The following is a 26,000-nucleotide window of genomic DNA, read 5'->3' on the forward strand; positions in this document are numbered from 1 at the left end:
TGGATCATAAGGCAGTTCTATTTCCAGTTTTTAAAGGAATCTCCACACTGTTCTCCATAGTGGCTGTACTAGTTTGCATTCCCACCAACAGTGTAAGAGGGTTCCCTTTTCTCCACACCCTCTCCAGCATTTATTATTTGTAGACTTTTGGATCGCAGCCATTCTGACTGGTGTGAAATGGTACCTCATAGTGGTTTTGATTTGCATTTCTCTGATAATGAGTGATGTTGAGCATCTTTTCATGTGTTTGTTAGCCATCTGTATGTCTTCTTTGGAGAAATGTCTATTTAGTTCTTTGGCCCATTTTTTGATTGGGTCGTTTATTTTTCTGGAGTTGAGCTGTAGGAGTTGCTTGTATATTTTTGAGATTAGTTGTTTGTCAGTTGCTTCATTTGCTATTATTTTCTCCCATTCTGAAGGCTGTCTTTTCACCTTGCTAATAGTTTCCTTTGATGTGCAGAAGCTTTTAAGGTTAATTAGGTCCCATTTGTTTATTTTTGATTTTATTTCCAATATTCTGGGAGGTGGGTCATAGAGGATCCTGCTGTGATGTATGTCAGAGAGTGTTTTGCCTATGTTCTCCTCTAGGAGTTTTATAGTTTCTGGTCTTACGTTTAGATCTTTAATCCATTTTGAGTTTATTTTTGTGTATGGTGTTAGAAAGTGGTCTAGTTTCATTCTTTTACAAGTGGTTGACCAGATTTCCCAGCACCACTTGTTAAAGAGGTTGTCTTTAATCCATTGTATATTCTTGCCTCCTTTGTCAAAGATAAGGTGTCCATATGTGCGTGGATTTATCTCTGGGCTTTCTATTTTGTTCCATTGATCAATATTTCTGTCTTTGTGCCAGTACCATACTGTCTTGATAACTGTGGCTTTGTAATAGAGCCTGAAGTCAGGCAGGTTGATTCCTCCAGTTCCATTCTTCTTTCTCAAGATAGCTTTGGCTATTCGAGGTTTTTTGTATTTCCATACAAATTGTGAAATTATTTGTTCTAGCTCTGTGAAGAATACTGTTGGTAGCTTGATAGGGATTGCATTGAATCTATAAATTGCTTTGGGTAGTATACTCATTTTCACTATATTGATTCTTCCAATCCATGAACATGGTATATTTCTCCATCTATTAGTGTCCTCTTTGATCTCTTTCACCAGTGTTTTATAGTTTTCTATATATAGGTCTTTGGTTTCTTTAGGTAGATATATTCCTAAGTATTTTATTCTTTCCATTGCAATGGTGAATGGAATTGTTTCCTTAATTTCTCTTTCAGTTTTCTCATTATTAGTGTATAGGAATGCAAGGGATTTCTGTGTGTTGATTTTATATCCTGCAACTTTACTATATTCATTGATTAGTTCTAGTAATTTTCTGGTGGAGTCTTTAGGGTTTTCTATGTAAAGGATCATGTCATCTGCAAACAGTGAGAGTTTTACTTCTTCTTTTCCAATTTGGATTCCTTTTATTACTTTTTCTCCTCTGATTGCTGTGGCCAAAACTTCCAAAACTATGTTGAATAGTAATGGTGAAAGTGGGCACCCTTGTCTTGTTCCTGACTTTAGAGGAAATGCTTTCAATTTTTCACCATTGAGGATAATGTTTGCTGTGGGTTTGTCATATATAGCTTTTATTATGTTGAGGTATGTTCCTTCTATTCCTGCTTTCTGGAGAGTTGTTATCATAAACGGATGTTGAATTTTGTCAAAGGCTTTCTCTGCATCTATTGAGATAATCATATGGTTTTTGTTTTTCAATTTGTTAATGTGGTGTATAACATTGATTGATTTGCGGATATTGAAGAATCCTTGCATCCCTGGGATAAAGCCCACTTGGTCATGGTGTATGATCTTTTTAATGTGTTGTTGGATTCTGATTGCTAGAATTTTGTTAAGGATTTTTGCATCTATGTTCATCAGTGATATTGGCCTGTAGTTTTCTTTTTTTGTGGGATCTTTGTCAGGTTTTGGTATTAGGGTGATGGTGGCCTCATAGAATGAGTTTGGAAGTTTACCTTCCTCTGCAATTTTCTGGAAGAGTTTGAGCAGGATAGGTGTTAGCTCTTCTCTAAATTTTTGGTAGAATTCAGCTGTGAAGCCGTCTGGACCTGGGCTTTTGTTTGCTGGAAGATTTTTGATTACCATTTCAATTTCCTTGCTTGTGATGGGTCTGTTAAGATTTTCTGTTTCTTCCTGGTCCAGTTTTGGAAAGTTGTACTTTTCTAAGAATTTGTCCATTTCGTCCACGTTGTCCATTTTATTGGCATATAATTGTTGATAGTAGTCTCTTATGATCTTTTGTATTTCTGTGTTCTCTGTTGTGATCTCTCCATTTTCATTTCTAATTTTATTGATTTGATTTTTCTCCCTTTGTTTCTTGATGAGTCTGGCTAATGGTTTGTCAATTTTATTTATCCTTTCAAAGAACCAGCTTTTGGCTTTGTTGATTTTTGCTATGGTCTCTTTTGTTTCTTTTGCATTTATTTCTGCCCTAATTTTTAAGATTTCTTTCCTTCTACTAACCCTGGGGTTCTTCATTTCTTCCTTTTCTAGTTGCTTTAGGTGTAGGGTTAGGTTATTTATTTGAGTTTTTTCTTGTTTCTTTAGATATGCCTGTATTGCTATGAACTTTCCCCTTAGGACTGCTTTTAAAGTGTCCCACAGGTTTTGAGTTGTTGTGTTTTCATTTTCATTAGTTTCTATGTAAATTTTGATTTCTTTTTTGATTTCTTCTGTGATTTGTTGGTTATTCAGCAGGGTGTTGTTCATTCTCCATATGTTGGAATTTTTAATAGTTTTTCTCCTGTAATTGAGGTCTAATCTTACTGCATTGTGGTCAGAAAAGATGCTTGGAATGATTTCTATTTTTTTGAATTTACCAAGGCTAGATTTATCGCCCAGGATGTGATCTATCCTGGAGAAGGTTCCATGTGCGCTTGAGAAAAAGGTGAAATTCACTGTTTTGGGATGAAATGTCCTATAGATATCAATTAGGTCTAACTGGTCTATTGTATCGTTTAATGTTTGTGTTTCCTTGTTAATTTTCTGTTTAGTTGATCTATCCATAGATGAGAGTGGGGTATTAAAGTCTCCCACTATTATTGTGTTATTGTTAATTTCTCCTTTCATACTTGTTAGCATTTGTCTTACATATTGCGGTGCTCCCGTGTTGGGTGCATATATATTTATAATTGTTATATCTTCTTCTTGGATTGATCCTTTGATCATTATGTAGTGACCATCTTTGTCTCTTTTCACAGCCTTTGTTATAAAGTCTATTTTATCTGATATAAGTATTGCTACTCCTGCTTTCTTTTGGTCCCTATTTGCATGAAAAATCTTTTTCCAGCCCTTCACTTTCAGTCTGTATGTGTCCCCTGTTTTGAGGTGGGTCTCTTGTAGACAACATATGTAGGGGTCTTGTTTTTGTATGCATTCAGCCAGTCTTTGTCTTTTGGTTGGGGCATTCAACCCATTTACATTTAAGGTAATTACTGATAAGTATGATCCCGTTGCCATTTATTGTTTTGGGTTCGAGTTTATACACTGTTTTTGTGTTTTCTGTCTAGAGAAAATCCTTTAGTATTTGTTGGAGAGCTGGTTTGGTGGTGCTGAATTCTCTCAGCTTTTGCTTGTCTGAGAAGCTTTTGATTTCTCTGTTTTTGTGTTTTTGTGTTTTCTGTCTAGAGAAAATCCTTTAGTATTTGTTGGAGAGCTGGTTTGGTGGTGCTGAATTCTCTCAGCTTTTGCTTGTCTGAGAAGCTTTTGATTTCTCCTTCATATTTGAATGAGATCCTTGCTGGGTACAATAATCTGGGCTGTAGGTTATTTTCTTTCATCACTTTAAGTATGTCTTGCCATTCCCTCCTGGCTTGAAGAGTTTCTATTGAAAGATCAGCTGGTAGCCTAATGGGAATTCCCTTGTGTGTTATTTGTTGTTTTTCCCTTGCTGCTTTTAATATTTGTTCTTTGTGTTTGATCTTTGTTAATTTGATTAATATGTGTCTTGGGGTGTTTCGCCTTGGGTTTATCCTGTTTGGGACTCTCTGGGTTTCTTGGACTTGGGTGATTATTTCCTTCCCCATTTTAGGGAAGTTTTCAACTATTATCTCCTCAAGTATTTTCTCATGGTCTTTCTGTCTTCTTCTTCTGGGACCCCTATGATTCGAATGTTGTAGCGTTTAATATTGTCCTGGAGGTCTCTGAGATTGTCCTCATTTCTTTTAATTCGTTTTTCTTTTATCCTCTCTGATTCGTTTATTTCTACCATTCTATCTTCTAATTCACTAATCCTATCTTCTGCCTCTGTTATTCTACTATTTGTTGCCTCCAGAGTGTTTTTAATTTCATTTATTGCATTATTCATTTTATATTGACTCTCTTTTATTTCTTCTAGGTCCTTGTTAAACCTTTCTTGCATCTTCTCAATCTTTGTCTCCAAGCTATTTATCTGTGTTTCCATTTTGATTTCAAGATTTTGGATCAATTTCACTATCATTATTCGGAATTCTTTATCAGGTAGATTCCCTATCTCTTCCTCTTTGGTTTGGTTTGGTGGGCATTTATCCTGTTCCTTTATCTGCTGGGTATTCCTCTGTCTCTTCATCTTGTTTAAATTGCTGAGTTTGGGGTGTCCTTTATGTATTCTGGCAGTTTGTGGAGTTCTATTTATTGTGGCGTTTCCTCGCTCTGTGTGGGTTTGTACAGGTCGCTTGTCAAGGTTTCTTGGTTAGGGAAGCTTGTGTCGGTGTTCTGGTGAGTGGAGCTGTATTTCTTCTCTCTGGAGTGCAATAAAATGTCCAGTAATGAGTTATGGGATGTCTATGGTTTTGGGGTGACTTTTGGCTGCCTGTATCTTGGAGCTCAGGGCTGTGTTCCTTGCTGCTGGAGAATTTGCTTGGTATGTCTTGCCCTGAAACTTGTTTCGCCCAGAGAGGTTTACAGCATTATATGGAGAAGAGAAGAGTGAGGAGGGAGTTAGAGGTGACCCAAATGAGATGAGGTGGAATCAATAGAGGAGAGAGTGGGCTATTCAGTAATCTCTTCCTTATGTGCACTCCACAACTCGACCGCTCAGAGTTGTTCACAGTGTTATACAGAGAAGAGAAGAAGGAAGAAGGTGGCAGAGATGGCCAGGAGGATAAATGGGGGGAATGAAAAGGAGGGAGACAGATCCAGCCAGTAATCAGTTCCCTAAGTGTTCTCCACCGTCTGGAACACACAGAAATTCACAGAGTTGGGTAGAGTAGAGAGGGGTTAAGGAGGAGACACAGGCGACCTAGTGGACAAAAAGGAGAGTCCAAAGGGAGAGAGAGCAGTTAAGCCAGTAATCTCACTCCCTAGTGAAAAATGGGTACTGAAGACTGGGTTCTTAAGGTACAAAATTGGTAACAAATACATAAAAACAAAAATTTAAAATCTAGAGTAGAATTTGGAATTTCAAAAATTACCATGTTAAAGAAAAGAAGAAGGAAAAGAAAGAGAGAAAAAACGAACAAACAAAAACAAACAAGGTCGCAAAAATTATAAAGAAAATATAGGTACAAAATTGATAACTAATACCAAAAAGCAAAAGTTAAAAATCTAGAGTAGAGTTTGGAATTTCAAAAATACAATGTTAAAAAAAAAAAAAAAAGAGGATGAAAAAGAAAGAGAGAGAAAAAAAAACAAACAAGAACAAACAAGGTCGCATAAAATATAAAAAAAAAGAATACAGGTACAAAATTGATAACAAATACCAAAAAGCATAGATTAAAAATCTAGAATAGCGTTTGGAATTTCAGATATACAATGTTATTTAAAAGAAGAAGAGAAAGAAACAGAGAAAAAGAAAAAGAAGAAATAAAAAAGGGTCCCAGAAACTATATAAAAACAAAAACAAACAAAAAAAAACTATAGGTACAAAATTGATAACAAATGCTAAAAAGCTAAAATTAAAAATCTAGAGTAGAGTTTGGAATTTAAAAATACAATGTTAAAGAAAAGGAAAAAGAAAAAAAAGTAAAAAATTATTTAAAAAATTATATATATATGAAGTTTGCTTTAAAAAAAAAGGGTCTTTTTTTTTTTTTGCAAAGTAATCGGTTATAAAAGTGGAAATTAAAGGATTAATAGAGGACTTAAATTTTTTTTTTTTTTTTTTTATAGGCTCACTTGTTCAGTCGCACTGAGGGGAGGTAGGGAGGGATGCTGCAAACAAATAACACTGGCGTGTGCTCGCAGTGCCTCAGCCACACTGGGTCTGCCCCCTGTTCACAGCGCGTGTAGCCTCTCTGCCCACGCTGCTCAGGCTCTAGGTTGCTCCGCCGTGAACCATCCGCGGCCAGCCCTGGGCTGCCTGTACTTCCCAGGTCCAAGCTGCTCAGGTTCAGGCACTCAGGTAGTCCTCAGAGGCGCAGACTCTCGGTTGGGCCTGCGTTTTGTGCCCTTCCCAGATCCGAGCAGCTCAGGTGATGAGGTTTTTTGCGCGCACGATTGCTGCGATTTATCGCCTCCCCGCCACTCGGTTATCTAGTTGCGCACTGGCACGCCTTCTCAGGCAGATGTTGACCGTCCAGACTCCCAAGAAGTTTTAGTTAGCAAAGAAGCCTGCTTTCAGTTTCATAGATAATGTCTCTCTGGGGCTGCGACTGTCCCCTTCCGGCTCTGGCTGCCTATCACCGGAGGGGGATTGGTCTGCCGCCGGCAATCTCTGTTCAGTTCTTTGTTCCGTGCGCGGGCCTGGCGGTGTCATAGGTTAGGGCTGGCTTTTCGCGTGGTAGATATCCCACAGTGGTTTGCTAGCCCAAATTATTTCGCTCAGATAGTGCTCGGGATATTCAGGCCAGATCCTTGCGATGCAGCCCGCGCCGCGCCTCCCTGCCCAGCCCCCGCTTGCTAATGGCGTGTGCAGGCGTCTGCGCTGCTTCTCCGCTGGGGGAGTTACCGTAGGGCTCGCAATGTGTGGGTTTTAATTATTTATTTTTCCTCCCTGTTATGTTGCCCTCTGTGCTTCCAAGGCTCAGCACAGATTCGGCAGTGAGAAGGTTTCCTGGTGTTTGAGAACTTCTCTCTTTTTAAGACTCCCTTCCCGGGACGGAACTCCGTCCCTCCCTCTTTTGTCCCTTGTTTTGTCTTTTATATTTTTCCCTACCTCCTTTCGAAGACTTGGGTTGCTTTTCTGGGTGCCTGATGTCCTCTGCCGGCATTCAGAAGTTGTTTTGTGGAATTTACTCGGCGTTTAAATGTTCTTTTGATGAATTTGTGGGGGAGAAAGTGTTCTCCCCGTCCTACTCCTCCGCCATCTTAGCTCCTCCTCTGTATTTTTTTTTTTAGCAATTTTGACAAAATAGATTTTACATTTATTTAATTCCAGACTGAACCTTTAAAAAAAAATTGGTTCAGAGAATAATATTTTCTGACTATCCAAGGATTTAATTGTTATTTACTTTTAAGGAATTTAAATTTCTATACTTTTGTAATTTTTGAGGATAATTGCTTTTCAATATTGTGTTGGTTTCTGCTGTACAACAACATGAATCAGCTTAAGTATACACATATCCTCTCGCTTTTGAGCCCACTTTTATTTTAAAATGAGTTGTTTCAAGAGTTTAAGAAAAAATTATTTTGTCTTTTAAATGTACAAATTTACCTTATATGAAAATGTCTTTTTTACTTATTAGTGTGCTTCATAGTCTATTAACTGTATTTGAGACTTAATAGCTGGAAAGAATATGTTAATTCTAATTTACTCATCATAATTCTGCTTACAAGTAGGTTGAGAAGGATAACTTTTCTTAGGTTAAGTAGCATATTAAATGGTGGATTAAATACAAATCTCAGAGTATAAAACTTTTGACATCCTTGCTAATCTTAATAGCCAAACTTTGTGCTTGTTATGCACAAGGTACTTATATTATGCCTATTCATTAATTTATTCCTTACCATAACCCTATCAAATAGGTAATATTATAATCAGTCTCACTTAACAGATGGGGAAATGGGGGCACAGAAAGTAGCTTTGAGTGTCAAAGACAGTATATGAACCTGGACATTTGGGTTGACTAAAACCCATGGTCTTAGTCATGACATCACATTGCCTCACTAGAAGGACAAATGTCACATTCCAAAGTTTCTGTAATACAAATAAATGATTCATAGTAGAGGGTACTCATGACCATAATAAAGACAAAACAAACCACACTTCAGAGCAACCAACCAACCAATACAAATCACCAAAAAAATTTAGATTTGAATGCACGAAGAATACATAAGACTCTAATCAATGAACTTGTTATTTGTTACTCTTTCATGTTTAATTTTTTAAATAAGCTCATCAGATTCATCTTAAGAATTAAGGTCTGGTTTAGCTCTTTTGTTACTGTACTGAGTTGTCAGGTGGTGCTAGTGGTAAAGAACCCTCCTGGCAATGTAGGAGACATAAGAGACACTGGTCGATCCCTGGGTCAGGAAGATCCCCTGGAGGAGGGCATGGCAAGCCACTAGAGTATTCTTGCCTGGAGAATCCCATTGACAGAGGAACCTGGCAGGCTAGAGTTCATAGAGTCACACAGAGTCTCGGACATGGCTGAAGCAGCTTAGAACACACATGTCAATGAGACAAGAAACCAATAAAGGAAGATTTAGGAGGTGCTTTTTCACTGGCTATTTATGTAACAATATTTCAAGATTTTTCTAAATCTCAGTTCAGTTCAATTCAGTCTTACAGTCGTGTCCGACTCTTTGCGACCCTATGAACTGCAGTGCCCCAGGCCTCCCTGTCCATCACCAACTCCCAGAGTTCACTCAAACCATGTCCATCGAATCGGTGATGCCATCCAGCCATCTCATCCTCTATCATCCCCTTCTCCTCTTGCCCCCAATCCCTCCCAGCATCAGAGTCTTTTCTAATGAGTCAACTCTTCGTATCAGGTGGCCAAAGTATTGGAGTTTCAGCTTCAGCATCAGTCCTTCCAAAGAACACCCAGGACTGATCTCCTTCAGAATGGACTGGTTGGATCTCCCTGCAGTCCCAGGGACTCTCAAGAGTCTTCTCCAACACCACAGTTCAAAAGCATCAATTCTTCGGTGCTCAGCTTTCATAACAGTCCAACTCTCACATCCATACATGACCACTGGAAAAACCGTAGCCTTGACTAGACGGACCTTTGTTGGCAAAGTAATGTCTCTGCTTTTTAACATGCTGTCTAGGTTGGTCATAACTTTCCTTCGCAGGAGTAAGCGTCTTTTAATTTCATGGCTGCAGTCACCATCTGCAGTGATTTTGGAGCCCCCCAAAATAAAGTCTGACACTGTTTACACTGTTTCCCCATCTATTTGCCATGAAGTGATGGGACCAGATGCCATGATCTTAGTTTTCTGAATAGTGAGCTTTAAACCAACTTTTTCACTCTCCTCTTTCACTTTCATCAAGAGGCTTTTTAGTTCCCCTTCACTTTCTGCCATAAGGGTAGTGTCATCTGCATATCTGAGGTTACTGATATTTCTCCTGGCAGTCTTGATTCTAGCCTGTGCTTCTTCCAGCCCAGCATTTCTCATGATGTACTCTGCGTATCAGTTAAATAAGCAGGGTGACAATATACAGCCTTGATGTACTCCTTTTCCTATATGGAACCAGTCTGTTGTTCCATGTCCAGTTCTAACTGTTGCTTCCTGACCTACTTTTATATAAATTAAGTATTTGAACATTTTCCATTGCTACTTTCCTGTGGTAGTCTAGAATGCCTACATATAAGTAAAAAGTGACTAATTGAAATTAACTTACTTTATTCTTGTAACTGACAAATTTAATACTAGGCAGATGCATAATGAAATAAAAATAATTTATTTTACCTCATCTTCAAATATAAATGATTTACTTTTAGATTGATATTTTAGCTCCTTTTTGTCAACCTGCTTTTATAGATTTTTTCTCCTAAATATATTTGGAAGATTTTCTTTCTTAATGTTTTATTTTTTCTTATATTGATAATGCATTTCAAATTTTACTTTTATTAGTTTCTTCTGATTATCCTAATTTTCCTCTGATTCTTATTTTCATATCACTAAAACTTCATCCTTAATCACTTGTTTTCCTTTCCTGTATCCATCCATTCATTTTCAAATTACAACTCCACAAATTACTTTTCTGTTTTATTTTCTTGCAAAATGATTCATTCCCTTCCCATGTTATCTTCCTGTAATTCTTGTCCAGAGCCTAGAGTTTTCAGAGAAACAAAGTATGGGTCTAATTGTTCAGAAAGACCACAATCTAAGACTTTGAAAAGAAAGGATAGGCTGGTTATAAATTTACCTACCAATGATGATTCTTCTACCCATAACCCCTTTATCTTTTAAAACTAGATCCTGTGTAGGCAACTTTTTTTTTTTTTTTTTTACCTTTAATTTGGGATAAGAGTATAGAGTCTTGTTTGCATCACTAAGATAAACAATATTATTGTCAAGAATTGCAGCTAAAACAAAATTTCAAAAAGGAAAAACAAAAAAGAAAAAAAAAGGACTCTATCCAGATATGTTTAGTATCCCAATGTTTTAGGTTTGTAATCTGTATTACCCTGAGTTGTCTATTCTCAGTTTCTGATTCCGAAATACGAATACTTAACTGACATTATACCTTGAAGAACACTGGTATCATCTACTCTTTTTTATGGCAAATTGCAGATAGAGCAGAAGTGTTGGTGTATAAGGTCTCAAGGTACATCTCTGACCTTTTCCCATCCTTGAGCCAGAGCAGTATAATTTCTTTCATATTTGAAGATGTTATGCAAGATTTTATTAAATCTCAAATTCATATTTATTGAGTGTAGAAATGAATAACTAGTAAAATCTTGAGAATCAGTGTTACTTTAATTTGGAAAAGGAAATGGCAGGCCACTCCAGTTTTCTTGCCTGGAGAACCCCATGGACAGAGGAGCCTGGTGGGCTACAAGTCCATAGGGTCACAAAGAGTTGGACACAACTGAAGCAACTTAGCACGCACGTTACTTTAATCCAACTTCTTTTCTAAATATGGTTCTTATAGAGCTTCAATGTTTTATCTATACAATGGAAAAAATAATAGCTATTATTATTTATTTTAGGGGAATATATAATATGGTGAGTTTAAAGTGCTTGCACAGTATTTAGCATTGAGTGTGCAGTCACTCAGTCATGTCCAACTCTTTGTGACCCCTATATACTACAGCCTACAAGGCTCCTCTGTCCATGGAATTTTCCAGGCAAGAATACTGAAGTGAGTTGTCTTCCCCAGGGGATCTGCCCAACACAGAGATTAAATATGTATCTCATCGGTCTGCTGCATTGGCAGGTGGGTTCTTTACCGCTGAGCCACCTGAGAAGCCCATATTTCACACTGAGTACCTCTCAATCTATGTTTTTACTCCTACCTGAATCTCTTATGGCAAAATAATTAACAGAGTTGGGAAAGGAACACAACTTAATAGTAGTTCTAGTTTTCTCTCCAAAATTTGAGAATTATTGATAAGATATTGAACTGATTACATTTTTCATTTCTTAGATTTGGGAAAATGTGAAAAAACAATCTACAGAGCTTTGCCATCTGTGAATCTATTGGATAGTATATATGCTTAATTTATATTTATTTAAATCTAAATCTCTCCACTGTAGCAGAGGTAATTATGGTGGTAATCTCCCTGGATAAAATGTATGTGTTGTAAAAAAATAAGTCAACTGACACATCTACTAGAGTCGCTATAGTAAAAACACACAAACAAAGAAAAATAATTGGAAAATAATAAATGTTGACAAGGTTGTGGCCCTCTTAATGTTGCTTGTGGGAATGCTATAAAAAAGATTTTGATGGTTCCTCAAAAGCTGAACAGAGTTACCATATGATACAGCAATTCTTTTCCGTATTATATACCAAAAAGCGTTGAAAACAGAGGCTCAAAGACATATACCAGATGAATTGTAGCCCTATCCCAATAGGTACAATGTGGAAACAACTTACATATCTGTCAACAGATGAATGGATAAGAAATGTGGTATATCATATCATAGAATATTGTTACCTAGAAAAGAAATGATACATGCTACAATATATATGAGCCTTGAAAACATCATGTTAAGTGAAATAAGCCAGACACAAAGGAATAAATATTGTGTGATTCCACCTATGGATTAGAGGTTATCAGAGGTTGGAGCGGAAGGTAAGACTGGGAGTACAAAGTTTCTGTTTGGCATGATTAAAACATCTTGGAAATAGATAGTGGGGCAGTCGCACACATTGTGAATGTCATTAATACCACTGAATTGTATACTTATAACAAAACAGTAAATTTTATTACATCTACATTTATCTCCATCCTTAAAGAATTATAATGTAATATACAATATACCATTGGATTATATACTTTAAGTGGGTGAATTGAATAGTATGTGAATTATATCTCAATAAAGTTGCTAAAAAGCTGAAAAATCTTTGAGGTTCCCCTTTGTTAGGAGGAAGGGAGTCATTACTTTTCTGTTCATATGATAGGCTATGGGGATAGGCCATTCTAATTCATGTCATAGTATAAAATAGAATGCTGCTGTGATTAACTGTTGCCCAGCAAGAATATGTTATATGTTAACAGTGCACCCATGCATACTGACATGCTATCAGGAAGTAAAAGGTTTCTGTGTTTCTCCAACTTGGTGAATGAATCACTTAGCTGGGGGAGGGGACTATTAACCACAGAACTTCAGAGTCCTACTTGTTGGAAAGTCATTATGGGGCACTGTCCTCACGCTAGAACTCAGGTAAAATATTCCTAGTGTTTGATGGTTTGATTATAAACCAAAAGAATGCAACTTGGAGCCATACCCTGCCATCTTTGAAATGGTGCCTGACTCTATTATTTCATACATTTTGAACTTTTTTATTATGTGAACCTATCACTTTTCACCCTGAAAGTAAGTGGAATAACAACTGATGCCCCAACAATGAAAACTAAAATGAGCTAGTTTATTAGTCTAGGCTAAAGCCACACTGAACAAGCAGAATTTAAATTGAAATAAAGTGTAAGATTGAGGGCAGAAGGATAAGAGGGCATCAGAGAATGAGATGGCTGGATGGCATCACTGATGCAATGGACATGAACTTGGGCAAACCTTGGCAGATGGTGAGGGACAGAGAGGCCTGGCATGCTGCAGTCCATGGGGTCACAAAGAGTTGGATAAGACTGGATGACTAAACAACAACAAAGTGTAAGTAGACATTGTTGTTGTTTAGTGGCTAAGTCATGTCACACTCTTGTGACCCCGTGGACTGTAGCCCGCCAGACTCTTCTGTCCTTGGGATTACCCAGGAAGGAATACCAGAGTGAGTTGCCATTTCCTTCTCCAGGGGATCTTTACAACCCAGGGATCGAACCCATGTCTCCTGCTTGGCAGGTGAATATTTTTTTACCACTGAGCCACCTGGGAAGCCAAATAAAAACTTGAGTAAACATTATTACAAACAGAGAAAACAGCAGAGGACAGAAGCCTTACTCCAGAGATGACTCAGTACATCATGATAACAGATAAAACTGCTGTGCTTGGAGCTTAGTAGCAATAAAGAGGTCTTTGTAGGCCATATTATGGGTGATGGATTTTATTCTAATTAAAAATGTGAAAATTGAAGGATTTTAAACATGGGAAATAACTTGATTTTTTTTTTTTTTTTTGGAAGCAGATCAACTTGAGTATTGTGTGTGGGACAAAATGGAATGGTGGGAACAAGAGTGTGTACAAACAGATTGAGAGGAAATTATAGTACTTTAGCAGGAGATGATATTCTTTTGTGGTGGCAATGACATTAGAGACAATGAAACAATTCAAGATATGTTTAGGACATGGAACTAGAAAGACTTGGAGACAAATAGATTTGAGACCCTGAGATAGAGAGGAGAATATAAATAACCGAATCCTGGGTTTTGGACCCAAACATTTGGGTGGATGTTGACTCCATTTATCATTTTAGAAAAATTGGGGTGAATTGTGGAGAGGTGATAAGGTTTACTTTTGGGACAAGTTGAGTTTGAGGTGCTTATAAGACATCCAAGTGGAGATATAAATTAGAAGAGGGGTCTGAAATAGAAATATTGTTTTGGAGTCTTGAAATTTAGGCATTGTCAAAGTTGAAAGAGTAAATGAAATTGTCTAGTGGGAGAGAGAAGAGTGAAAACTGATGCTCCATCCAAGCAGCCACAACATTCAGCCACAACGTAGAAGGAACAGCACTCAAAGAGTTCCAAGAAGGGGCTGACAGAGAAAGATGATGAAAAACAGGGCTCTGCTGTAATGGAAATAATGAGAAGAGAATGTTGAAGAGAGGAAGGCTTGGCCAAGGTTAAGAATTGAAGTTTCCTCTAGTTTTACTAATATGGCAGTCATTGTCAATCTTAGAAATAGTAATTTTGGTAGTGCTGTGTGGGTGAAAGCTGTATTGTTTTTCCTTGAGAAGTCAATGTGAGGTGGTTAATGGTAACTGCAAAAGTAAAACACCCTTTTGGGGAAGTTTAGCTGAAAAGAGTTCAAGAACCAGTACTAGAGAGGCATGCAAAGTCCATGTTCTGCCACCTACTATTTGTTTGAACATGGAAAATTATTTAATATCTCTGATTTTGTACCCCAATAGGATCTTACTAACAAGAGTGCCTACCTGAAAGGGTTTGTTGAAGAGTGTTTATGACAATGTCTTGCTACTTAGTGAACATTTAATAAATGTAAACTGTGCTTACCCTTGATCTAGATATTATAATATCTATGATATTATAGGGATCTTCTCAGTCACAAAACTAAACTTTATATTCTTCAAAAAAAAATAGATGGAAACATCAAAGCCAGGCCAGTCAATATAATGACAAGAGAAATTAAGGTCTGTTTATCCTAAGTAATCATTTTAATTTCTTATTATTGATTTAAAAGTCTTTCCAGTTTGCTATTCTCTTATATCCAATTTTTTTACATATTTCCTACTATTCTAACATGTCTCATTGCAGAGAAAAAATACAGTGTTTTTGTTATAGACATTGGCTTAAATTGTTTTGAATTTATAAGGATATCTTTAAAATTATTGTTTTTAATCAGAGAAGACATTTATTTGGGGAAATATTATCATAGATAACTTACAGACCATACATTATCTTCCTATTTCTACTCCATGTTGCTTATTATCTGTATAATTTTATGAAAAGAAACTGTTTTGGCAGATACTAAATCACTAAATTAAAAAATAATTTAGAATATGTTGCATACTTACTTTTTATATTTCCTATTTATGTATATTTAATATGCCTTTTAAAAATACCAGTTGAGCTTTTCAGATTGCTCTGTTTCAATTGCTTTTTTTTTTGAGCTGTAATCCATCTATTTTAAACACAGATATTTCTCACATTTCAATTTAAAATGCTCAGTTCATTACTATGGACCCACCTAGTGTCGACTTCTCAAATTCATTTTTTTACCACATATGCATGCTTATGCTATACATCATCTACATCATGTAATAAATGAATTGCTTACATAATCTTAATATTTAAAAGCTCATTTCCAGAATCTTAATGTTTTTGTTTCCTTTCTTATGGCATGCATTGTGTGCAACATAAACAATCTGAGAATAATTGACTATGGGTTAAACATACAGCCGCTAGAAAACAATCTTATTGCTCTTTTCAGCATCATTCACTCAAGAGGAAAATGTAATCACTGGTACGAAGGGTAGTATTATTGAGAGAGGTCATTTTACATAGGAATTTGTATGATTTATTTGATGCACTGGAGTTACTTTTCTAAGTTTATAAACAATACCTTATTGGCTGAAATAACTGCTAATACTTATATTGCATTTCACAGTTTACAAAGCATTTTTCATGTATATTATAATATTAAATATTTATAACATCTTTGCTGGATAGGAATTGTTATCATCCCCAAGTTACTAGTGAGGCAGCTGAGGATCAGAGAGGTATAAGGGGAGAATTGTGACTTGAACCTAAGTTCCCTGAATTTGCATAATAAATGTTTGTTGATTCCTGATATTATGTTGCTTCTGAGATATTTTTTGGTATATAATCCAATCAATACATATCTGTTACAGCAAACTATGTACTCAGTATGCATATTATGTAAAATTTGGTCTGGATATCATGTACCTAAATTGTTCAGAAACTGGCCTGTTTGCAAATTACATTAATAAGATTACATTAACTTTACTGGGCAGTTCAGTATATTCTTCATTGCACTTCTGTAATCTTATTTCTCATCAAATAAAGTATTTTGTTTACATCAACTTAATTTTAATGTTTATTTTCAATCTATACAATATATTGAAATATAAAACTTATTACTTAGCTTTTAATGACAATCACTGCACAAAACTTCCTGCTTTTCAGTTTCTGCCAAAATAGAAACAGACTTGTTCCTTCCCCTTGTCTCAGAGGGAAAAAGTCCAGTACAGGCCATTTACCCAAGCAAATCTCTTAATGTGTTCACTGGCTTTTGGGGGAGGGAGAGGCAGAGAAAGGGGATATTGGGTTTCCCTTTGTAAAGAAAAGGAAGAAATGGAAGGGAGAGGAAGGAAAATAAATGTTGTATTCTCATCCTTTCTCACCCTACACTTAACCTGGAAAACTGAATATGCAAAAGGACTGAATAGGCATCTTTGAAATCTTGACTAAATAAGGCAGTAATCTGCATCAAGTAATAGATAAGCCAGAACTTCTAAGGTAGAATATTACTGTGGTCTGCTAGCCTCCAGGTGCTACAGTGTCGATTGTAAGAATGTAGAACCATAGGTCATTTAGCTCTGTACGTGTGCCTAGCGGTCGTGGTTGTTAAACACTCACAGAATCACATGAGGACCATAAGCCCCTATGCAGAGGGTCAGTACATAGTTTTCCAGGAAGTTGTCCAGTGCTGGAGTGCTTTACCTCTGGCCTTCTTGCCTGAGGCCCTCACTACCACCTGGCTGCAGTTGTCAGTGACTCTGAGGCCAGTGTCTATGGCCCAACATGCTCTGGCTATCAGTGCTAAGCCCTAAGTAGTCAGTAAAATTAAAGGACAAGCTGATAGGCAAGTGGGTCATTCCCTCAAACGTGGCTGTACAGGCCACCTGAGATTGAGAGGAACTGTGCGTGCCCCTTCCCACGTGCTCTGGACTCCAGGCATGGACAATTTGCACCTGCCCCCACGAGAAGGGGAGTGGGAATACTGCCCTACTAAGGCCACGGTAGATGGCGTATGTGCAGGCCACGTTGCTGACGTCAAAGCGCACACCAGGCACGTTCCCTTCCGTATCCTGTCTGTGCAGGGACTGCCGGGAACACCCGCCACCCTTGCCCTGGTCCTGGTCTTCGCCATGGCGGAGGTCTGCACTCCTAGAGACTGATGCTTCAAGTTTAGTTCTTCGCACGTGCAGTCTACCAGCTTTCTGATGTCATGGGTCATTGTCAGAGATTCATTTATCAAGGTGGGCCAGAACTTACCCTAAACATGTAAATATACTTTTGATTTTGTAGATATACCGATGACCATATATACGTACTTATATGGCCAAGCATACATTTATATTTAAAGTAATCAAAGCCTTTGTTGCCCTATTTGATGTAATTGAAGTATTCCTCAGGTATTCCCCTGCCGTGCTTCCAGAATTTGATGTACTTGAAGTGTTTGAAAAACACTAAGGTAAATGGTCGTATCAGGTTAGCTGGTATATTACATGTATATATATGAAAGTATGTATGTAAGCTTTACTTATATATGTGGTAAACATATTTCAATGAGTAGTAAAGTATATGACCAACACTTAGGGAATTACCCACTGTTATTTGGACTTTACACATTCAAACAATGAACGATCTTCTCTAGGAGAGTATTATGTTGGCTTCCTTTTCACGGTTGGCTTTGAAGGAGCCCTGTATGTTTTATTCTTCAGGACATCCTATATTGGAACCCCTGTGCTAACTGGACAGCTATGTATCTTTCAGTGAGACATAAAGTACTTAGTAATTCAGGCATGTCTTTTCTGCCCCAGGATTAGTTGCGAAGTAAATAAAGGGGATATAGTGAAGGAGTGTTTCTGAGGAATACATGAGAATTGTGGGAAACATGATGGCAATTACAGTTGTATAGTATTTGAGGACAGTGAAAAATTTAAGAGGGAAGAAGAGCAAACTGTGATAAAATAACATGTGGGGACAATTTGAATGTACACGATAGCAACTTGTTTATTTGTATTATCGATATACTTTAAGAGAACAATTTAGTACTTTGTAAGAGACACTGTATTTAAATGAAATGAAATCTCGTTTGTTGAAGTATTTTAAAACTTGAAATCCCTGACTTTTAAAATTGCTGAAATGCTTGAATTTAAATAAAAATTAACATGTAGTACATGTTATGAAATGTTTGTAAATGCCTAGTTTAAATTTATTTAATATTCTAATATTTATCTCCCTAAGATAAGGCAATGGCACTTATCCATTGCCCCACTCCAGTACTCTTGCCTGGAAAATCCCATGGATGGAGGAGCCTGGTAGGCTGCAGTCCATGGGGTCCCTAGAGTCAGACACGACTGAGCGATTTCACTTTAACTTTTCACTTTCATGCATTGGAGAAGGAAATGGCAACCCACTCCAGTGTTCTTGCCTGGAGAGTCCCAGGGATGGGGGAGCCTGGTGGGCTGCCGTCTATGGGATCACACAGAGTCAGACTCGACTGAAGTGACTTAGCAAGATAATATATCTTAATTTTCATCTGCTGACATTTAGAATTATTTCTGATGTTATGATTTTCTAACTTTTCTAAGGTTTAGTGGAATTCTCTTCCATCCAAACTCTGCTCCAGCTGCACACCCCCCAACTCACCATTATTGTCTAATTTAATATTTCTAATTCCATTACCTAAGTTTTGGGGGTTTTTATTTTTGAGAAAGTGTTCCAAGGCTAAACAAGTCTGGGGATTACTGCTTAATAATTAATCAGTCACAACTAGTTTATTAGCAGCCTAGTTTTATTTATAGAATGCATATTTAAATATTATACACTTTAAATGCATTTGCTATCAATGGGATAAAATTTGTAGTCTTTCAACTTTTTGTAACTTCATTTGTTCCTGCCTGTGTGCATGCTGGATTTAGGATATAGTCAGCTGTTGTGATCCTGTTAAATATATCTATGAAAGCTCTTTAAGATCAGGTCATTAAATTAACAAGTCTGGTGTTCCCTGATACTGAATTTTGCCCTTCAATGAATATATCAGATTCAGAAATCAAGGACAATTCCATGAATTCTGCATCTGCTTTTATAATTTCTTAAACTGTAGGTATGCAGACAGAGCTGCTTGTATGTGACAGAAAAGTGTGATTGTATGTATTTGACAAAAATTATAGAAAAGTAGAAATGAGATAAATTTACTATTTTGAACTAACAGAATGTAAGTGATTTCTCATTTGTGTTTTTCATAACTAATTGTATGTTCAGGCAGTAATTACCTCTTTCTCCTTTGCTTCTTTAGTATCTTGACAGGATAGCTTCTTATTGGTTTAATTACTTAAGGATTTGTTCAAATATGTTTTCATTTAGGAGGGTATTTGCCCTTTTTTGCACTTAGATGCATCCTTTAAAATGCTCTTTATGTAACAAGGCAGTTTCCTTTTAAAAGAATTCACTCACTTCCCTTAAGCTAAAAAAGGGTGGGCATCTTTAACATATGTGTTGGTATTTATCATTTCTCTGCCATGCTTCCAGAATATCAGAATGATAAGGGGAAATCGTTAGATTCTCTCCATTTAATTTAACAGTTTTAATTGGGCAGGATCATTATTGCATTTTCTTTCAGTGAATTGTGGGTTGCTTTTTCAGTGAATCAAACTGTTCAGGTTGCTTATGAGGTTCAGCCCTTGGCATAATGTCACTAATGATTTCTACAGGACCTTGAAATAAAGCAACAGGAAAATCTATCAACAAAGAGATATAAATGGAATATTTTAGATCAAAAATAAGATTCAAGTCTTTGTACTGGAAGAAAAGGACAGCAGTGGGCAATTTCATACTTGATCATTGTAAATGCAATCAAAATGGCAGTTACTGCCTAATTGCCAAAATAGCATCTGGAAAAATGTAGTGGTAGTTGTATGAGACAGGGATTATTACCATTAATAAATTAATAAAGCCCATTACTTTTTCCTCACAAACTTTAGACATTTTAAATTTTCTGTTTTTCTTCCTCTGACTGGTGCATGTTTCCTAGAGTATGCTGTCAGCTGATGCTTTTCTCTTTCTAATGTAACTTTTAATATGAAGACCCTGTGTTATTTGTAGTCTTTTTTATGGAAGGGAGTAAAATATTTGTGTGTGTGTGTATGTGCATTTATGTGTGGGGTGTTTGCATGCATGTTTGCAGAGGGATGGAGGAAAGCTATGGAATTTATGCTTCATTTTATCAGAGATGAACTCTTTTCTTCTGTTATTTCAAGAGCATCTCTCAACAGTTACTGACTAAATTGCCAGAATCAATGGCTTTTTAAATAGGCCTCTTTTAGAAAAAAAATGTCATTATGTCTGTCCTTTCCTGAAACTTTATTTTTTCTAGTTTAGTACTTTAGTCATCTTATTAAACAGACTTTCATACTTACAAAATAAAATCTACTTTTACTATGATACTTTTACACACTTCAGTTTCATATTTCCATCTCAAAGTTAGAAAGAAACCTTTACTCAGATGTTCTGCCATTATGTCAGATTCAACTTAGCATCACTTTTCCCACAAAAAATCCCAACTTCCCAAACTTCTGTTAATTCCACCACAGTCTTCTGTGGACTTTGACCCTCCACCCCTTGCTGTTTCTTACACTTCAATCCTAGTCTAAGGAAAGCTTCTTTGAGGAGGTAATATTTAATCATGGTGTAAAAGCTATCAGGGGGAGCACAACCTGTCATTGGGAAAAATATTGTGCAACGGCCTGATACCAGGACAAACAGACATAGGGTCCCAAAGGCTCCTGATTTTTCCTTCAGGTAGGGCATGCCATGGGTATTATAGAACATTGAAATGTTCTATGGAAGGTCTGGAGGATACAATTATGAATAAGAGCATCCATCTTTTTTAGAGCTTAGAGCTAAGTAGTTGGAACTTACTTTCTACCTGGTATTATGGCAACCCCAAGAAGGATAACAGGTGAGGGATCAACCTGAGATTCCAGTGGAGTCTTCTGCTTCAACAGACTTAAAGGCGGAGTAGCAATTAGCCTGATAAAAAGGGGTAAGGGAGTGTGGAAGAAGATGTTCCAGGAAGAATGTGCTTTTCACACAAGAGCACTGAAGGAAGGATTAACAGGCTGCTTGCCAACAATTTTGCCAGCCTGATATAGCAGGAGCTTGAAGTTCATGGCATGCAGGGAGAGACTTCATGACAGAGCATGAAGAGTCTAATATGACAAGTTAAGGACTTTTTACTTATAATTAAGTTATCATCTCATATTCTTCAAACTATATCCAATCCTCTTTTAAAGAAAAATTATATACCCCAAAGGATATATTCAGTGAGGGCTTTGAATTTAAGTTAGAAAAACATTATTTCAGAAACTAAAATTATAGTCTGTGAAAATATTAAATTAAGGATTATTATTAAAAAATGAGAATTCTGGTCTTTTTTAGTAGGTAAAATACTTTTTAATAACAAAAATTACATATAAATTACAGACCTCTCAGAATCAGATGTGTGGGGTCCGCTGTTATGAATTGAAGTAATATTGTGTATAGTTGATGAACAACCATTGGAGAGGTTATATTTTAATTAGATGTATACTTAACTAATGTATGTATATATAAATTTTATGAAAACATAATGGATTCACATTCAGAATAAAGAAAAAATATAAAAATCTTTCAAAAGCATATAGCAGAAGGGATTTAATCTTGTAGCTATCTTCCTTCTGTCCAGTTCTGACTTCCCCCCTCCCTACAATTATAACCATTTTTATTTCATTTTCTTGTATATTCTTTCAGAGTTTTCTTATGTACATATCAGCAGAAAAGAATTTGACGTCTTATTTTCACAAATGTTGTAGCACATTTTACTCACAGTGCTCAGATGTGTACCTTGTTTTTCTTCTCTATGTGTGCGCGTGCACACACACACACACACATGTATATGGGCTTCCTAGGTGGCACTAGTGGTAAAGAACTCACCTGCCAATGCAGGAGACAAAAGAGACACAGGTTTGATCCCTGGGTTGGGAAGATGCTTTAAAGGTGGGCATGGCAACCCACTTCAGTATTCTTGCCTAGAGAATCCCCTGGACAGAGGAGCCTGATGAGCTAGGGTCCATAGAGTCACAAAGAGTCAGACACAAGTGAAGTGACTTCATGCACATGTGTATGTGTGCACACACATACACACAAGAAATTTTTATATTGAAGATGTTTTGTATCCGTGCATACTTACATTCTTTATGCTTTTGTTAATAGCTTTGTAGTTTAATATGGCTTTGTTGTTTCCCTGATTAATGACCTTTGGATTGTTAACAGTTCTATGCTATTATGTGCTGTTCCACAGTAACTAAATTTGAATACATGACATCCTGCACATTTGAAAGTACATCTCTAATAAATTCCCAGAAGTGGAATTGCGTTTGTAATTTTGGTAGTTATTTTCAAATTACTGTCCAGAAGGTTTATATTGATATACATTTCTACTAGTAATATACAAGAGCACGTGTTTCCATAAGTCACCAACAGACTGTAGGTATTAGTAAGATTTTGCTGTGTTAACAAACAAGGCCACTCTCTCTGTGGGTTACTGTTTTGAAACGAATCTTTTCTTGCATGTGTAACATGAAGTCTCTGTGGGTCAGCTGTGTGTTGACCTTATTGAACTAAGTCTCTTCTCGTTCCTAGGCAGGCTGATTGAATAGCCCTTATCTGAGATACACTGTTTTCATGGTGGAAGACAGAAACAAGATAAGGTAGCTGAACCAAATCAGACATTCACAGAGAAAGCTGCATATTTCAGTGACCAAAGCACATAACATGTCTAAGATAATGTCAGTGGGGTAGGAAATGAAATCTGTTGCAAGGGAATTTAACAAGGGAGAGAATAAATTATTTATGAGTGAATAATACAGTCTAACAAATAATAATAGACAAATACTTTTCATTTTTGCTAAGCTAATAGGTTAAAAATATAATAATCACCCTGTAGTTATAAACTGCATTTATGTTAAAGGATATTGAGCATCTTTTTCTTTGTTTAAGAACCAATTCTATTTCCTTCCCTTTGAATAAGTTATATCATTTGTCTGTTTCCACTATTGGATTGTTGACCTTTTCCTCATTGATTAAAAAAAACTCTTTATATATCATGGAGGTTATTGAATTCCTTTGATATAGGTTGCATAAACTGTTTTTCCAAACTAGTAAGACTACTCCAAGTTTATACAGCAGTTTACTCATGTTCTCTTCTGGTAGATTTATGGTTTTATTCTTTACATCTAAATCTTTATCCATTTGGAATTTTAAAAATTATTTTTCTTATTTGTTTATTTTTCAAGACTGACTTTTTAATTAGTTTGTCTAGTATTTTAAGCATAGGCTGGTATTTTAACTTGAACTTATTAAATCTATACATTCATTTAGAGAGAAATCATATTGATGCTACCTATCCAGAAACATAGTATATCTTTCCATATTGTGTCAAAGCGTTCTTCAGATAGGTCTTTATATGAATGATTTTATTCTTAGATATTTTATTATTTGTGTTACTAATACTGATGAGGTCTTTTTTTCCCATTATCTTTTGATAACTGGGTGTTATATATACAAAAGTTATTGATTTCTGTATACTACATTTTTTCCCTGTTATGATTCTGAATTCTCATAGTGCTTCTGAGATTTTCAATTGATTCTCTAATCTATATTTTCTTAACTCCAACAAACTAATACTAAAATTCTTGAAGGTCAGAAAATAAGTTATTTTAAAACCACTTGTTACTTAAACTACCCACAGAATTTTGTTTCACTGAATAATACTTTTATCATTTTATCTTATGGTGTGATAACTTTCAAAAGTAGCTGTCTTGTAGAGTAGAACAGGCATGAGGTTTGTAATTGGAAGAAAGTGAAAATGAAAGTGAAGTCGTTCAGTCGTGTCTGACTCTTTGCGACCCCATGGACTATAGCCAACCAGTCTCCTCTGTCCATGGGATTTTCCAGGCAAGAATACTGGAGTGGGTTGTCATTTCCTTCTCCAGGGGATCTTCCTGACCCAGGGATCAAACCCTGGTCTCTTGCATTGTAGGCAAACGCTTTACCGCTTGAGCCACCAGGGAAGTCCATGGGTTCAAATAGTGGTTTTGCCTATTGCTAGTTATGTAATCCAAAGATAGATAATTTTTGTTCCTGTATTTCGCTTACCATTTCTGTGATGTGGAACTAATATTCATAACTGATACATTCCAGATTTGTTTTGAAAATTAATTAACCTGTGTGAAAATTGTAGATTTCTAGTTCGTAAGAACTTGATAATTTTTTTTATTGTAACAGAAAGTCCATATTTTTCAGTAGGTCCTAATTCCTTGGAAAAAAAAAAGTTTATCTTTGTGCCCTCACCTTTTATCAGAGTGCCGTGGCCAGAAAAGAGGTTCATAAAAAACATAAAAATTGTTATGTGTATTTGTTTTTTTCCCCTCAATAAGTCTAGTAAAATTCATTGAACACACTCAATAATAGAAAAATGCTTACTAAGATGACTTATACTTTAAGATTAAGAATAATGGCTCACCTATAAAGACTGAGTAAATCTGAAGTTTGGTCCCCAAACCAGGAAGGGCATGCATTTTTATTTTTTTAAGGTATGCTTGTGGTGCTGGCATGTCTTACAAATTCCTAGTCTTTTAATATATGCTTTAAGTGAAAAGTGAAAGTGAAAGTCGTTCAGTCGTGTCTGACTTTTTGGGACCCCATGGACTATAGAGTCCAGAATTCTCCAGGCCAGAATATTGGAGTGGGTATCCTATCCATTCTCCAAGGGATCTTCCCGACCCAGGAATCAAACCGGGGTCTCCTACATTGTAGGCAGATTCTTTACCAGCTGAGCTACCAGGAAAGCCAAATAAATGTTTCAGATTACAGACCCATGATTTGTTTAAAGGGCTTCCTTGGTGGCTCAGATCTGCCTCCAATGCAGGAGACCTAGGTTTGATCCCTGAGTTGGGAAGATCCCCTAGAGAAGGGAATGTCAACTCACTGCAGTATTCTTGCCTGGTGAATCCCATGGACACAGAAGCCTGGCAGGCTACAGTCCATAAGGTCACAAAGAGTCAGACAAAACTGAGCAATTAGCACACACACACACAATTAAGTATTTTTAAATACTAATACACCATTTGATACCTAAATAGTTCTTCAACTTCAGGGAAATTTACAAATATCAGTATGTCTTTTTTTCCTATTTATGAAAGTGTGCATTATAAACAATGATGTTTTAATATATAAAGGTGGTTTATAATACAAGTGTAAATTAAATGTTCTATCCATGCTTACTGAAAAATTGTATGAATATATTCTTTTGATAATATCTATTTTCTTTAATCCTGTGCATAGTCTGACTGAATTATTTTCTAAATTATGGCAGTAAGTCATTTTAGTTAATAATGTGGAAAAAAAAAAAAGAAGCTGTGTATTTGGCAGGAGTTCCACAGAGTGTCCACAAACTTCATTTTGAAAAGTAGGTTTTCTTGAACACAATTTACCTGTCAGGATTTCTCACATTTCAACTTTTCAGTTTGTCTTTGAGTTTCTCATTCGATATTTTGAAATTTCAGATAAAGACAGAATCCCTTGTGTTTATTTCTCCCTGCAATGCCAGTCACTGTCATCACACAATGTAACATGTTCAATGTAGTAATAAAGTGCCTTTACTTCTCTCATTAAATCAGATAATACCAATAAATGTAATTGCACTTAGAAAAAAATGAAAGTTGTGACTTGAAAGTTTAAGCACAAAATTTTCAGAATCACAAATAG

At 36.4% G+C, this 26,000-nt stretch overlaps 1 protein-coding gene across 22 annotated transcripts in view; it reads left to right on the forward strand.

The window, feature by feature from the left end:
- The window catches only part of SOX5 (SRY-box transcription factor 5), a 1,171,821-nt gene that overhangs the window by 667,168 nt on the left and 478,653 nt on the right, over nucleotides 1-26,000 (forward strand). Inside the window, exon 1 of one of the 22 annotated variants that reach the window (XM_070788614.1) lies at nucleotides 9,996-17,446. The exons of the other annotated variants lie outside the window; for them this stretch is intronic. The gene's annotated coding sequence lies outside the window, so the exon portion shown is untranslated. Of the gene's footprint in view, nucleotides 1-9,995; nucleotides 17,447-26,000 lie in introns of those variants that run through there. 22 annotated transcript variants of the gene reach the window in all.

This window comes from Bos indicus, chromosome 5 (genome assembly GCF_029378745.1).
Source record: "Bos indicus isolate NIAB-ARS_2022 breed Sahiwal x Tharparkar chromosome 5, NIAB-ARS_B.indTharparkar_mat_pri_1.0, whole genome shotgun sequence".
NCBI lineage: Eukaryota > Metazoa > Chordata > Mammalia > Artiodactyla > Bovidae > Bos > Bos indicus.